This window comes from Girardinichthys multiradiatus, chromosome Y (assembly GCF_021462225.1).
Source record: "Girardinichthys multiradiatus isolate DD_20200921_A chromosome Y, DD_fGirMul_XY1, whole genome shotgun sequence".
NCBI classification, from domain to species: domain Eukaryota; kingdom Metazoa; phylum Chordata; class Actinopteri; order Cyprinodontiformes; family Goodeidae; genus Girardinichthys; species Girardinichthys multiradiatus.
Window position 1 is genome coordinate 32,831,447 of NC_061818.1, and position 17,517 is coordinate 32,848,963.

General features: G+C 40.0%; 1 protein-coding gene across 2 annotated transcripts in view; it reads left to right on the plus strand.

Annotated features, from left to right (window-relative positions):
- Positions 1-725: 725 nt before the first annotated feature.
- The window catches only part of LOC124863928 (gap junction gamma-1 protein-like), a 61,158-nt gene continuing 44,366 nt past the window's right edge, over positions 726-17,517 (plus strand). For both annotated transcript variants that reach the window (XM_047358495.1, XM_047358494.1), the window contains exon 1: positions 726-1,041. The gene's annotated coding sequence lies outside the window, so the exon portion shown is untranslated. The remainder of the gene's footprint in view (positions 1,042-17,517) is intronic.

The window sequence follows — 17,517 nt, forward strand, 5'->3', positions numbered from 1 at the left end:
TCTTCACAGAACACCTTATACTTAGGTTTAATTACAAACTGGATTTCATTTAGGGGTATCAGGGCAGATTGGGCTCAAACCATGTGCATACCACATTTTTTAGATTATTTCGTAAAAATAAACTGAGAACCTTGAATCATGTCAAAAATCAATTGAAGTTTGTAGCTTGTCAGGCGTAGTTTTTATAAATGCAAATATAGCCAATATGATTTTAAGATAAATGTCTAAATATTGCTTATTAAATAGTGTCAGTACGGCTGTTTCTAAAATACTCCTGCAGTCTGGAGCTTTGTTGAACACTGGCGTTCATTTTGAGGCAGATGTTTATGGACCCGAGATATGTGACCTGTCGTGTGCGCGCACTGCCAAACACGCGTACGCGCAACATCTTCCTCTATTTTTCCCCCACCGCTTCCTGCAAACGAAGGGTCGACTGGCTTCCACTGAGAAGATCCAGCTGTCACTCACGCTGGTTGCGGGCGGACCTCCAGGTGATCAACAGATCTGCAATTGTGCACCTCTCCTGCGAGGCAGAGCAGGATGAGGGACCCGAAACGCATCGCCGGAGCCAACAGGCATGTCAGCCACTGACATATTTATCGCTCAATTCCCGAGCCAGGCAGCCACAGAGATGTGAAGAAACGAGCGCCCGAGATTCGCTTCGAAATCGGCCGATTCAGCTGAAGGAAGGCTCCAACCGTGCCAAAATGACCAGACTATTGTCTCGCATCGTTGTAACGGAACGGGCCCGCAGGAATCTTGGCACCGGTTTTACGCAGCAGACCACATAGTTTAATCGACGTTCTGCTCGACTGAGGAGCGAGCACATGGACAAAGACTGCCTGCACAAGTCTGGTAGTGATGCTGTGAGGTGAACATTAAAAAGCCATCAGAGAAACCTTCTGCTGGTTCCTCCCGAGAAGAAAAAGAATAAGGAAAAAATAAACTGCGGGACCTCGGCAAGTCCATAACGACCTTCCCTCAGTCCCCAAACAAAGGATCGTCTTATAGCTTAAAGCATCTTCACAGACTCGCATAGCGGTAAGAATCCATCTGTTTACTCACATCATCACCGAAACATCATGTTAATCCTAATTGGCTGCTAAACCGATCGAGTGGAGGATAGCGGGTCACAGGGACACCACATGGCACCAGAACGCACAAACTATGGTGTCATTAAAACAAACTTAACGTTTCTACTCTGTTACTCTGTTTAAAAAACCTAAAGGCCAAACTGTTAGATATAACTTCTGTGCAGATACCAATGCTTTTGGGAAAATAAACAGAAAAGGAGGCTTCTGATTTACACGCTAACTGGAGGTAATTCTTCATCACTTTTGAAAGTCACTTTAAAAGTCAAACTGAACCTCCTCATTCATCTCAGAATAAGAAACATGGAGTGGATGGAGGTGCAGGGATTTAGTTCCTGCTGAAGCTGTTCACATAAATGTCAAGCAGACTTCATAAAGACTTTACATGTAAACTCGTGTTTATACTTAATAATTTATGCTCTAACAAGCACTAAAAGGCATTCCCTAACAAAGCAACATAAGTCATGTCTGAGGATCCTGATGAGAATATTGGTGAAAGTAATAAACTTGCAAATCTCACTTGGAATAATGTCCCCTCAGAATTAAGGAACATTTATATATTATAACAGAGGTGGGCAACTTATCATGTCTGTGACCACACAGCTTGCATATTAAACATGCTATTTTAATTTTGTCAGGCAACTTTTTTTAGTCATGGTTGAAATCTTTTGATCTAATGTTTTATTTGGATGGAAAATTTGGTTTTCTTTGAGGTCGGACCTGTAGAGTCCAGTTTAAAGTTTCTATAAAGGAATTAGCACACAAAGGAAATAATATATGCTATGATAGTGGCAGTTTTGAATCCAAGTAATTACAAGACTGCAACCATTGGTGCATCAAAGCATATGCTTTAACCTTTATTTGACTTTGATCAAAAATTGCATCAAGGTACACACTTTTGGTTGATGTTTTTCCAGATCACAAAATTCTGGCAGGTGTTAGGTTTGATACATTTAAGGAATACAATAGGGGATGAAAAAACAAGATTTTTTCACAGTTTGATCTGCAAATCAGGGAAAACTGGCTGATTCCGATCATAATCTAATTGTCTGGTGCATCTTTGACATGAGCCTTTATGGTCAAATTTGGCACATTTACATTAGGGCTGCAGCTAACGATTATTTTGCTAATCGATTAATCTGTTGACTATTTTTCCTGATTAATTGATTAATTATTGGATAGTAAAAGGTGCCAAAGGTGAGATTTTGTTTCACAGAATTTGGACCATGTGAAGCTAAAACTGCCACTAGAGGAGTTCTGGATAGAGCATATTTACAGACAAAGAAGGATTTTCATTTTAAATGCAAATGTAAATACACTGCTCAAAAAAATAAAGAGAACACTTAAACAACACAATATAACTCCAAGTGAATCAAACTTCTGTGAAATCAAACTGTCCACTTAGGAAGCAACACTGATTGACAATCAATTTCACAGCTGTTGTTCAAATGGAATAGACAACAGGGGGAAATCTTTGATGATTAGCAAGACACTCAATAAAGGAGTGGTTCTGCAGGTGGGGACCACAGACCACTTCTCAGTATCTATGCTTTCTGGCTGATGTTTTGGTCACTTTTGAATGTTGGTGGTGCTTTCACACTCGTGGTAGCATGAGATGGACTCTACAACCCACACAAGTGGCTCAGGTAGTGCAGCTCATCCAGGATGGCACATCAATGCGAGCTGTGGCAAGAAGGTTTGCTGTGTCTGTCAGCGTAGTGTCCAGAACCTGGAGGCGCTACCAGGAGACAGGCCAGTACACCAGGAGACGTGGAGGAGGCCGTAGGAGGGCAACAACCCAGCAGCAGGACCGCTACCTCCACCTTTGTGCAAGGAGGAACAGGAGGAGCACTGCCAGAAAGCAGGTTCACACTGAGCACATGTGACAGACGTGACAGAGTCTGGAGACACCGTGGAGAATGATCTGCTGCCTGCAACATCCTTCAGCGTGACCCGTTTGGCAGTGGGTCAGTAATGGTGTGAGGTGGCATTTCTTTGTAGAGCCACACAGCCCTCCATGTGTTCACCAGAGGTAGCCTGACTGCCATTAGGTACCGAGATGAAATCCTCAGACCCCTTGTGAGACCATATGCTGGTGTGGTTGGCGCTGGGTTCCTCCTAATGCAGGACAATGCTAGACCTCATGTGGCTGGAGTGTGTCAGCAGTTCCTGCAAGATGAAGACATTGAAGCTATGGACTGGCCCGCCCGTTCTCCAGACCTGAATCCGATTGAGCACATCTGGGACATCATGTCTCGCTCCATCCACCAACGTCACGTTGCTCCACAGACTGTCCAGGAGTTGGTGGATGGTTTAGTCCAGGTCTGGGAGGAGATCCCTCAGGAGACCATCCACCGTCTCATCAGGAGCATGACCAGGCGTTGTAGGGAGGTCATACAGGCACGTGGAGGTCACACACAATACTGAGCCTCATTTTAACTTGTTTTAAAAGGACATTACATCAAAGTTGGATCAGCCTGTAGTGTTTTTCCACTTTAATTCTGTGTGTGACTCCAAATCCAGGCCTCCATTGGTTAATAAATTTGATTTCCATTGATGATTTTTGTGTTATTTTTGTTGTCACCACATTCAACTTTGTACAGAACGAAGTATTCAATGAGAATATTTCATTCATTCAGATCTAGGATGTGTTATTTGAGGGTTCCCTTTATTTCTTTTGAGCAGAGTATTTGTGTGTGGGTTGATCCTGCAGCAAATGGCCTGTTATAGAGTCTGTATACTCCAGTTAACGATTATTCGATTACTAAATTAGTTGATAATTATTTTAATAATTGATTAATCATGATTAATATGATTAATTGTTTCAGCCCTAATTTACATGATAGATTAAAGTTATCAGAATGGCTATTGTGCAAAGTCCTTTTGAAATAAATAAAGTACAATTAGATTGGTAAAATACTGGGAAATGTTTTGATTGTAAAGTCTGCCAACATAAGGTAAAAACACCAGGTAACTATGAGTTGATTAAACAAAAAGTCTATAAAACGATTTATTTAGCCTATAAGCTGGACCTTTAGGCTCATGTGTTATGTAATCTATGTCGCCTGTGTCTCCACTGTACTCCACTGTAGCCCTTCGCTGTAGCACTTACCAAATAAGGCTTTGGCCGTCGTTCCATCTGCACTCATCTCCTGCTTCAGTCATTATCTTAGCACATCAGAAGAAACGCACTCCACCACTTACAGCCTTTTCTTCTGAAACGCATCCAACACCTGGAGTTGTTCACCATAATGAGGAACGGCCTCTTTGAAATTTGGCACATTGGTTTCAGAGTGGAGCAATTTGTCAGTGCCACAGCAGCAACAGCTCATATATGAGCCACCATAATGAGTTTCTCCCTCTGTGCTTCAGAAAATCCCTGCTACATGTGAAGTCATTGTGATGGAGTTTGGAGCCTTGCCACTGAAAGCTTAGTGCTACTAAGTGGTTCACACTTTAAACGAACCAAGCTTTGTGTTTTTTCCTAAATTAATTTTTTTGGTGAGCTGCCACCTGTTTGCCCTCTCTATTTTTGCTTCCATCAAGAGAAAGCAGTTTTGGCATTTCACAGCCTTACATTCCTCATTAACATTTTCAGTATGTGAAAGTATTTAGTGAGGCAGTCCATTTCTCCCGCTCTCCTCCCTCCTTGTTATCCACGCACCTTCCCTGCAGACAATTATTTTATTCCCTGTGATGGAAGACAAAAGGAAAAGTCAACCCCTTTGCTCTGCAGCTCTCCGAGAGAGAGAAAGAGATGAGGAGCATATTCTGGTTGGCAGTTGAGAAATGCCCCTTAACTTCAAACTATGCTCCTTTTTTCCTTTAATTTAATACACAGCCGTTTTTTGGTATTTTTTCCCATCCCTTAAGCTCAAAATATTAAATAGAAATCCTGACCTTGCAGATATAAGTGATAAATTGTGCATGTTTACTAAATGATCAAAGGATGTCCTAGAAAAATCCAAGAAATGATACATAGCCTCTCAGCTGTCTGCTGTGCTGATTTATATCCAATGTTTCTGTGAAACATAAAAATTGATCTTTTTTTTCAGTGGTCTCCAGAAATTGAACTGCATAGATCAGTTCAAGAAAAGTTAACTGATAAAAAAGTGAAGGATAGCAGCATGGACAGCGGTTCTTAACTTGCTGTTAGGGATGGTGCGATACGTTCCAGACTGCATACATGTGAGATGGTAATTTACATATAAATAAGTAAAGAGAACAAAATATTTACAGGAGCTGTGCTTTTATGTTGTGAAAGGAATAATGACTTAGGACTAAGATCTTTCTTTTTTATTTTATTATGTATGCAAATACTGGGTGAATGATGGAGCCAAATATAGAAATCAGTCTCTGCAAAACTTAATTGCCTTATGCTGAAATCCTAACAACCTGTTATTTATGGGAAATTAATAATAAATATATATATATACACAGTACATTAGCCTGCTGTGCTTTTAATTTGCATTTAAAAGCTATAATCGCTGGGGGGGGTTGTGATTAGTAATGGTCCATTAAACTGAAGATGCCTTAGATCTCCCTTAAGGGCTTTTGAAAGAGCACATCGAATAAAGAGCTTAATAATTTAATGTAACACTAAGTAAGCACCATGGCGCAGAGTACCATATATAGTTCTGGTCATATGTTTACATCCAATCATCATGGACATGAATCTCATTAATTTGGGGCTTTTGTTGACTTCTTTGAGACATTTTTTTTTCAAGGTGCACATTTAATGAAACATTCAACTGTAATGATTTAAAGCAATCTTTATGGATATTCTGTTAGCCACTTGGCTAATATATATAATCATGCTCAAATATTTGCATACACCAGCACTGCTATTTGGTTAAACATCTTAAAATAATCCTAATTTAAGAGACTTCATTAATGCCGGTTTGTAACTCTGTTTTTCAGCATGGTTAATACATTTTAAAAAGGGCTGAGTGTAGAGCTTTGGGTTGGCCATTTAAAAACCCAAAGTTTTTCTCTTTATCCATCCCAAAACCAGTTCTGATGTGGTTTTAGGGTCTTTGTCCTGTTGAAACACCTTGTTTCAGCAGTTGATTTGAGGTGAAGGTGAATAATTTAGAGGAAGTTTGCCTTCTTCAGTATCCCATTCACTTTGTGCGATCCATCAACCCCACAGCATGATGCTGCCACCATGCTTGACAGTTAGTTCAGCATTCTTGGGTTTGAAAGCCTCACCGGGAGTGCCCCAACTATGCTTCCTGTTATTGTACCCAAGTAGCTCTATCTTTGTCTCATTTGACCTTAAAGCTGAAACTGCTAATTTTAGTCGAGCAAGAAGGTTTTGATTTCTTTGTCAGCACCCTCTCAGTCTTTATGGTGTTAAACTACAGGGGTTGGACAATGAGACTGAAACACCTGTCATTTTAGTGTGGGAGGTTTCATGGCTAAATTGGACCAGCCTGGTAGTCAGTCTTCATTGATTGCACATTGCACCAGTAAGAGCAGAGTGTGAAGGTTCAATTAGCAGGGTAAGAGCACAGTTTTGCTCAAAATATTGAAAAGCACACAACATTATGGGTGACATACAAGAGTTCAAAAGAGGGCAAATTGTTGGTGCACGTCTTGCTGGCGCATCTGTGACCAAGACAGCAAGTCTTTGTGATGTATCAAGAGCCACGGTATCCAGGGTAATGTCAGCATACCACCAAGAAGGACGAACCACATCCAACAGGATTAACTGTGGACGCAAGAGGAAGCTGTCTGAAAGGGATGTTCGGGTGCTAACCCGGATTGTATCCAAAAAACATAAAACCACGGCTGCCCAAATCACGGCAGAATTAAATGTGCACCTCAACTCTCCTGCTTCCACCAGAACTGTCCGTCGGGAGCTCCACAGGGTCAATATACACGGCCGGGCTGCTATAGCCAAACCTTTGGTCACTCATGCCAATGCCAAATGTCAGTTTCAATGGTGCAAGGAGAGCAAATCTTGGGCTGTGGACAATGCGAAACATGTATTGTTCTCTGATGAGTCCACCTTTACTGTTTTCCTCACATCCGGGAGAGTTACGGTGTGGAGAAGCCCCAAAGAAGCGTACCACCCAGACTGTTGCATGCCCAGAGTGAAGCATAGTGGTGGATCAGTGATGGTTTGGGCTGCCATATCACGGCATTCCCTTGGCCCAATACTTGTGCTAGATGGGCGTGTCACTGCCAAGGACTACCGAACCATTCTTGAGGACCATGTGCATCCAATGGTTCAAACATTGTATCCTGAAGGCGGTGCCGTGTATCAGGATGACAATGCACCAATACACACAGCAAGACTGGTGAAAGATTGGTTTGATGAACATGAAAGTGAAGTTGAACATCTCCCATGGCCTGCACAGTCACCAGATCTAAATATTATTGAGCCACTTTGGGGTGTTTTGGAGGAGCGAGTCAGGAAACGTTTTCCTCCACCAGTATCACGTAGTGACCTGGCCACTATCCTGCAAGAAGAATGGCTTAAAATCCCTTTGACCACTGTGCAGGACTTATATATGTCATTCCCAAGACGAATTGACGCTGTATTGGCCGCAAAAGAAGGCCCTACACCATACTAATAAATGATTGTGGTCTAAAACCAGGTGTTTGAGTTTTTCAGTTTCATTGTCCAACCCCTGTAGCTTCACTGCAGTCAGTTCATGGCAGTATGGGTTTGAAATGTTAAAAAGCAAGGACACCAGAAAATTTCAATGACATCTACACAGTCTGTTAAGAAGAACGGTCAAACATTCAGCCAGATTTATGCCAGAAGCTTGTGGTTTTGACCCTGTGTGGTATAGAAAAAAAAACACAAGTTCAAACCTGTGAATGTTTATTTGTTGTATAATTTTACCCTGTAAAAATGTTTCAAAAGAATAAATAAAAGCCTAAGATATAAATGGCCATCATGCCTATAATGTCTGCATCTAAACTCCGTCTAAATATAGTTTGTGTTACTTGCTGCAACATTATTTTCTCAGCACTGAAGAATCCTGAGAGCTTAGTACAATATGCAATGAATAAATGTGTTATTGAATCATAGCACTAAAGTCACGATTAATCTAAAGAAATCTCAAAAAATCTCTTGAATGTGTGAAATCGGTTTGCAAAGATTTACCTTTTTGCTATCACGAGATTGCTTTGTGTTAATCACAGTTATCTATAGTTTTCCTACTTGTTGAGGAAAATGTCTGCAGGATGTGTCTAAATCGATTTCATGCTCACAGGCACTAATTTCTAATAAATGATTAATTCAATTGCTGGTTTTTTATACAATGTGGAACGTGGAGGCAGTTATGGAAGAGGTGAATGCTTTTAGCAGCAAAAGTAAACAAGCAGGTGACTTGCAGAGTAAGCAATCAACATGATGGGAGATCTGGAATTAAAAGGCAGAGAAATTAGAAAATGCAGAGAGCTGGGTGACGTGGAAGGCATGTGGATTTGAATTGACACCCTCCTTTGCTCCTCCAACATCTCTTAGCTGGCTTTGCTTAACATAAAAGATGAAGGTATTATACCTATATCTTGTTCAGCAGACGGGAGCACGTAGCCAGGCTTAATCCTCGGAGTGTCGCTTTCTCAGGGAAAACAGTGTATTTATCCCCGCCAACGAGTCTGGATTCTCTCCGCTTGCCGCCCAGCGCTCTGCTCTGCGTTTTTCTGTTTGCCAGTTCCTGTAAGCCACTTTGAAGCAGCAGCAGTAGAGGGAAGGTGCTTTGCTCTCTTTCCATGTAATTACCAAGTGATTAAGGTTGTTGGAGGTCATCGGCTGTAAATGGGAGATGCAGCAGTGTGCCTTATAGGGCACCCCTCTTGTGATGTTGTGCAAAGTTTCGGCTGCACTGACACAGCAACTTTAAAGTAGTTACAACATAAAGATGGATTTGGATAATGTGATTGAACTATTACTTGAGTCAGCAGATGGTAATTTTCTGCTATTGTGATTAAATTCATATATTAAAATTTGTTCTGGATGGCTGATATGAAAATAATTGGCTGGTGAGATGTTCTCAAATATCTTTAAAAAATTGGAGATGAAAACATTTAATCAATTTTGTATTCATGAACTTTAGAGCGTAAAACGTAACCTTAGAAAAATTCGGACCTTCTCATGTTTCTCTGATTTGGTGATTCAACGAGCAGCTGAGTGCACTCAGTGTCTAACCCTGTTGATATTTTAGTGCAGACCAAATAAAAATATTAGGAGGCGACAAGATGGGGGAGAGTGCTCTCTGAGACTCAGGATGACTCCCCGGGAAAATGAGCCCTGCAGTTGACCGTGACCCTTCATAAATGGATATATTGCTGTTTGTGTTGGTGCACGTGTCGCCATGATGCCACAGCAGATCTTTAAGTCTTCAATGTCAAAAAATATAGAGGGGGGAGAGTCTGATTTTGTTTGACAAAGGGAATCCTGTGATTCATAGTGTCTGTGTGGTATTTCTGCAGCATGTGGTGGTTGTGCAACACACGTGATTGTTTTTAAACGTAAAAGCAATGCAGTAGTGCTTTATATCAAAATTGTTTGTACATTTAAGAATTATCTAAGGTGAATTTGACATTTTGCATTGGAATTATCAAAAAAAAATTTGCATTGGCTTGAAAAAGTATGAAATGTTGATGTAGAACCAGTGCACAAAATAAAGCATAAAAGCTGCCAACCTGACTGTACTTCATGTCTAAATAATATTATAAAAACTTGTTAATATAAATATATTTTAATCAATATAAACAGAAGGAAGCAGTAACCCTTTCTGAAAAGAAGGTGCAAGGAGAGAGGGCATACCTGTGGAGTGTGGCTGAAATCAGTCGTCACTTTCTCCTGGATCGTACTCATGAAGAGATATGGACAGTCTAACAAATGAAAACAGTCATGAGACTCCTTCCCATCGGGAATGTCACTGTTGCACACCCGAATCGTCTCAGGCTGTGTGCACGGGAACACACACATGCAGATAAACTGAAGCCAGCGTGCACAGACATGTTTACGCTGCAGCCAGTGCCTCACATGCATATTCAAGCCGATATGTCAGGCTCATGACTCTATGCGCGTGGACACATTTACATATGAGCACGGCTGTCGTGGTACGGGGCCTGATTTAGGGTGACAGGTCTTATGCCACAGCCCCTGGGTCAGTGTGGGTGGGGAGTGGAGCCACAATGTGACAGAGATCAGGGCAGAAAGATGCCTTTCATTCACCGTCAGCCTCCTGTGACACGGCCATTTTTTTCTCGTCTCCGGTTTATTAGGGTCAGCAGCTATGAGTTAACATGTGAATTTATGCTCATCTGACTGTTTCTGTTTTTACTGGAGCTTGTTACTGTTTCTTCTGGCCACAAATACTTAGGTTAGGTGGTTCTAATTTATTATTGGAGCTCAAATTTGGAACTTTGGTAATTCTTTACATGACATAACAAAAAGAAAATCAACACTTCAGCTGTCAGTTACATAAATTATAATTTCCGTAACTATTTATTGTTATTGCAAATCAATTTCCCTGTCTAACAAAATTGAGAAAATACAGAAAAATGCCTATATAGCTAAAAACTAAACTTAGGAAACAAAAAATCCACATATCTACTTTTCTCTTTAAAATATACCTAAAATAAAGGTCTATTTTCTGATCAAAAATCTTCTGAAGATGCTCCATTCTTTTGAAAATCCATGTTAATATAATTATTATTAGATTGCAATTTATTTGATAAGTGAGTTACTTTTTAGGTTGCTATACTTTGTAAAGCCATGTTACAAATGCATACCCCCCTGTTCCTTTAGCGCTTTCCAGCACAGTTTTATGATGTCTCCCATCATTTAAAGCAAAGTGAAGGTACATCAGCATTTCTGGTACAGCCAAAGGGAGATTCACAGGAGACAATATTCTCCCAGGATGTTTTTAATGCAACAAAACAAATGTTGACTTTTCTCGTTCTTCAGTAATAACAATGAATGCAGCTTTTTTTTCCTCTTGCTTTAAAAGTGATTTGGTGTGAAATTAAGGATAAAATTTAAGACTCACAAGGATCACCGATGAGTTATGAAGAGACGGAGCTGCATTTCTTCTGCTCCTCCAACTGGATCACCCTCAGTTTTAATACTCAGTTCCCTCAGTGCTGCCAGCGTTAGCAACACAGCTACATATAATGCAAATACACAAAGGTTCTTAATGGGTGGGTGAACGAAAAGCGCATTTTGAAGCGGGTTTGTAGAACATGAATGAGCTCTGTGGTTTGTATCTCAATGCCACTGAGGAAAATAATATTTTTTTCTTAAAATGCACTAAATCATTTAAAAACGTTTTTGGGGTGGGCAACATTATACCATAATGGTACGTACATTTAAATTTGAACATTGATTTTATAAACATGAATCAAGTATTCAATGACTTCAACAGGTAAAAATGTCGGCCATTTCAGACTTTATATTTTTTTGCTAACTTTGTTCATGGAGCAAGATGGTCTGTGAGTCTGATTAAAGCACTTCATTATTTACTTAATTAATGCACTTTTATGCTTATTCTTCACAGATTGGTTTGAATTTTTATCTCATGTTTTTCAGATGTTTTTCTAAACTGAACAACTATAACTACATCATTCCCGAAGCCAAGGGTTTATTAAGTATTCAGATTTTGATTTCATCCTCAAAATGTCCATATTCCTCATTTATCAAGAGCACATGATGTACCTGCGATCACAGGCTGGACACCAAATGACTAAAACAATTGAAAGAACATTTGGAATGGCTTTCAGAAAGCCTCGAGAACAACTGGAGAAACTCTCGCTCCTTGGAAGCAAAGCATCAATAGATTTGTGGTGGTTTAGGACATTTGCAGAGTAACTAACCTTGCAATTCTTCTGATTTTACTAGGTTTAACCCATAACAAATATTTAGCTTAATATAACCACAAATATTTATTATTTTATTTGCGATGACAGCTTATTAGAAACTTATGAAATAGGCTTAGTATTATGGGGTTCATATCTGCAATGATGAAACCATAATTGGTACATTCACATCTGCTTGATAGCTTCTGTTGGAAATAGTTTCATTGTACAATTTTAATATCATGTAGAGATTTAGGGGTTCTACTTGCAGTGTTTTGCAGACTATTTCAGTTGTAATGTCCACAAAAATAGCATTCATTTTTTTTTATTGAATGCTTAAAAAAGACACCAATGACTTGCAATTTGCTGCAGATGCTGTCGAGAGCAGATGAGACTCCATAAGGAGATCTGTGCCATAGGGCTGCACATGGCGGAACGCACGCGCCGACACAACCACGAGCACTCACGCCTGATTGGTCCAGCTGGGGCGGCTACGGCCGGGTGATGTCCCTCTCGCTCTCTGTCACAGGCAAAGCTGAGCGGAGCAGCCAGGTTCACCGACTCGGGCTGACACCCTGTCATCGCCTCGCCCGGCACACTCCGCTATACACAAAAGGGCGAATATACACACACACACATACCGGGGTGTGCAAAAATGCAAAGAAAGCAGGGCTATCGAGCAGAATACATTTAAGGGAGGATTTTCTTTTTTTTTTTGCTTTTTGTTTAGTCTGCATGTAGTAATGATTTTAGAAGGTCAAGCCGTCTTTCATCTACACTCACAGGGGCCTCGTCCTCTACTTCGGGGTTGCATAGATCTCTTCTTTAGCTCACCATAAATACTTGGTTGTGTGACCAAAGACTTCACATCATGAGGTGGATTTAGTGATTCAGCTCAACATAGAAACCCCTGCAGCACAAGTCTCTTTGCTTGAATGTGTATTGGCTTGAACCTGATTGAAGGCTCTTTTATTCTCTCAGCAATGGATGGTAATCCAATGAACAACTAAAAGAGCTTACATTACCACAAAGCAAGAAAGATTTGAGCCAACAGAGGTTATTTTTAGCCACTGTTCTATATACAACATGTTCTCCAGACACAAAGATGCTCCAGGGTTAAGAGTTGTGTTTACACAGCCTCCTATGGTGACTTCATATGACTTCATACCACAGAGCGTATTCACCAAAGCTTTCCTGGGACCTTAGAAACAACATGGTTTATTTTGTAAATATCATGAAATCTGGACTAGGGTTAGATCAAAATTCTTCATGTTTTTCACGTTCAAAGTGATCTTTAACTGGACGTAACATTTTTGCAACACTTACCTTTCAGTGTGTTCAGGCTTGTAGATCATTTTTGTTTTATTAATTTCCGTTTCTGAAGTGTAGGGAATCCATAAATAATAACAGTAAAGGAAAATAAAGAGTTGATTTCTGTAGCTAAAGTTCTCACTACATGTTTGTGTCACACAGCCAATTGATGCATTCCCATTGCAAGGTTTCTTGTTTCAATCAACAGTTTGTGTTTTATGTACAACTGCAGCACATCAAGACTGCATGCCATCGCCCATATATGGTATTCAGTTCTAGCTTTTAGAAGATGTGTGGCTTTTGAAACGATAAATCTGCTTTGAAAAGAACTGTAAAAGCTCATTTTGATTTATATTCCATACCTCTATTATCTGTAGGTCTTATGGTTCTAAAGCTACATTTGCATGTGTCATGTTTTCTTATAGGATAAGTGGACTGTAAATCATTAAGTATCATAGTAGCTTTAAAACATTGTTAGTATAAATAAATAGGGTTTTCTGATAGAAATTGAACTCAGTAATTAGTCTGAGTACATGTTGTTTAGAGCTAAAAGTGGAACTAAGTTCCCCTCTGAGACATTATAATTAGTGTTCTTTTTGTTGATTTTGAGATATTGATTACAGAAACAAGCAATAAGGAAAACACAGACAAATGTTACTGTATTGTTGTGCTAGCGACCTGATAGTGCTTCATTACTACATATTCATATTCAGTGAATTTGAATATTATTAAAATGTTTATTTCTGTGACTAAAAAGTGAAACACATATAGATTAATTACACAAAGACTGATGTTTTCACGTATTTCTTTCGGATGATTCTGATGATTTCCCGGTTACAGCGAATGAAAACACATTTAGGATTCAAATGTTACATCAGACCAATAAAAAACATTTTTAATACAGAAATATGGTTTCAATGAAAGTACGTTAAATGCCTGCTTAAAGGTTGTTATTTTAAATGTTACTTTTAATCTGACAAATGAGCCTCATCAGAATGCATATTCTATTGAATATTGAGGAAAGCCCTAAATCTTAAGCTTCCTCTTGTCACTGTAACATTTATACACCTAAACACCAAAAATGTCTGGTGCACTTTCTCTTCCTTGTTGCCTCACAGACACGTGATGTGTCTCCCAGGACATCTCTGACCTGTGCTGTCCTTCCCTCTCAGTCTCTACTCCTGGGGTCGTGTTTAAGCGAAATAACATTCATACATGACTGGGTTTCCATGACCACATGGCCTCAGGATGATCTGAGCCTCCGACCACCATGGTACAATGGGCAGGAGAAGCCCCGGGGCGAGTACATATGCACTCTAGTGTATCCTGGATGATAGCCTCATGGGCTGATGTTCTGAGACTGTGTCTGATACAAAAAAAGAAATAAAAGAACAGATTCACTTGACAGAAGGGCTTAATGCCTAACCTTAAATAGCTCTGTGCTGGTTCTGTTTTTCCCCTCTGTTTTGTGGGTTTTAGGTCCGGGCTTCTGCTGCACGTAATTGTCTAGAGTCAAACGAGGAGTCGGGGGAACTGAGCCTTTCTAAAAGCCTAGGACGGACCGTTTACATAAAGATTTACTGAGATGAGGAGCGTGCTTATTCAGAGAATGATAGTGATGATTTTATCTTTGGACTGTAGTGGGGCAACAGAGAATTTTGGGGCAGACTGTATCTTTTTTACTGGATTTTCTCTCAGCTTAATGCTTCATCTTTTGCATACCATCACTTTTTTATTTTTTAAATTAAATTTTAAGATTAGTTTAATCTAATCTTTAAGTAATACTGATTTTTTTAAAATTATAAATAAATAAATTTAGCAAGTCTGAAAAAAGAATAAAGTTGCATAATTTGTCTCTTGTTATTACAACATCCCAATTCCAATGAAGTTGGGATGTTGTATAAAATAAAAAAAATAAAAACCAAATACAAGGATTTACAAATCCTGTTCAACCTGTATGCAATTGAATACACTACAAGATATTTAATGTTCAAACTGATCACCTTTATTGTTTTTTTTTCTAATACAGTACAGACCAAAAGTTTGGACACACCTTCTCATTCAAAGAGTTTTCTTTATTTTCATGACTATGAATATTGTAGCTTCACACTGAAGGCATCAAAACTATGAATTAACACACATGGAATTATATACTGAACAAAAAAGTGTGAAACAACTGAAAATATGTCTTATATTCTAGGTTCTTCAAAGTAGCCACCTTTTGCTTTGATTACTGCTCCACACACTCTTGGCATTCTGTGGATGAGCTTAGAATTTGTATTATGGCAAGAAAAAAGCAGCTAAGTAAAGAAAAACGAGTGGCCATCATTACTTTAAGAAATGAAGGTCAGTCAGTCCGAACAATTGAGAAAACTTTGAAAGTGTCCCCAAGTGCAGTCGCAAAAACCATCAAGCGCTACAAAGAAACTGGCTCACATGAGGACCGCCCCAGGAAAGGAAGACCAAAAGTCACCTCTGCTGCGGACGATAAGTTCATCCGAGTCACCAGCCTCAGAAATCGCAGGTTAACAGCAGCTCAGATTAGAGAACAGGTCAATGCCACACAGAGTTCTAGCAGCAGACACATCTCTAGAACAACTGTTCAGAGGAGACTGTGTGAATCAGGCCTTCATGGTAAAATAGCTGCTAGGAAACCACTGCTGAGGACAGGCAACAAGCAGAAGAGACTTGTTTGGGCTAAAGAACACCAGGAATGGACATTAGACCAGTGGAAATCTGTGCTTTGGTATGATGAGTCCAAGTTTGAGATCTTTGGTTCCAACCACCGTGTCTTTGTGCGGTGCAGAAGAGGTGAACGGATGGACTCTACATGCCTGGTTCCCACAGTGAAGCATGGAGGAGGAGGTGTGATGGTGTGGGAGTGCTTTGCTGGTGACACTGTTGGGGATTTATTCAAAATTGAAGGTATACTGAACCAGCATGGCTACCACAGCATCTTGCAGCGGCATGCGATTCCATCCGGTTTGCGTTTAGTTGGACCATCATTTAGTTTTCAACAGGACAATGACCCTAAACACACCTCCAGGCTGTGTAAGGGCTATTTGACCAAGAAGGAGAGTGATGGGGTGCTGCGCCAGATGACCTGGCCTCCACAGTCACCGGACCTGAACCCAATCGAGATGGTTTGGGTTGAGCTGGACCGCAGAGTGAAGGCAAAAGGGCCAACAAGTGCTAAGCATCTCTGGGAACTCCTTCAAGACTGTTGGAAAACCATTTCAGGTGACTACCTCTTGAAACTCATCAACAGAATGCCAAGAGTGTGAGGAGCAGTAATCAAAGCAAAAGGTGGCTACTTTGAAGAACCTAGAATATAAGACATATTTTCAGTTGTTTCACACTTTTTTGTTCAGTATATAATTCCACATGTGTTAATTCATAGTTTTGATGCCTTCAGTGTGAAGCTACAATATTCATAGTCATGAAAATAAAGACAACTCTTTGAATGAGGTGTGTCCAAACTTTTTTTCTGTACTGTATAAATATTTTGCGCTTCATAAGCAGTCACACATTTTCAATTGGAGACCAGTCTGTACTGCAGGCAGGCCAAACTAGTACCGGGACACTTTTACGACGAAACCACACTGTTATGACGTGCAGAATGTGTTTTGGCATCATCATGCTGAAATAAGAAGAGACGTCCCTGAAAAAGACGTTTAGATGGCAGCATATGTTGCTCCCAAAACCTGTATGTACCTTTCAGCATTAATGGTGCCTTCACAGATGTGCAAGTTACCCTTGCCATGGACACTAAAACACCTCCATACCATCAAAGATGCTGGCTTTTGAACTTAACGGTGATAACAATCCGGATAGTCCTTTTTCTCTTTGGCCAGGAGGACATGATGTCCATGATATCTTGTTGCTTACATGCAGAGATTTCTCCAGATTCTCTGAATCTTTTGATGATATTATGGACAGTAGATATTGAAATCCTTAAATTCCTTGCAACTGTACATTCACAAACGTTGTTGGACTATTTGCTTACACAGTTGTTCACAAAGTGGTGAACCTTGCCCCATCCTTGCTTGTGAACAACTGAGCCTTTCAGAGATGCTCCTTTTATATGTAATTATGACATTCGGCTGTTTCCAAACAGGTATTTTTTGAGCATTTCTCAACTTTCCCAGTCTTTTGTTGCCCTTTTCCCAGGTTTTTGGGAACGTGTTGAAGGGCATCAAAAGGGACTTTGATGACATTAAAATAGAATGTGTAGCCTTTATTTAGCCCCCTGCTTATTGTACATGTATTATTTCGCAGTTTTCTGTCTTGT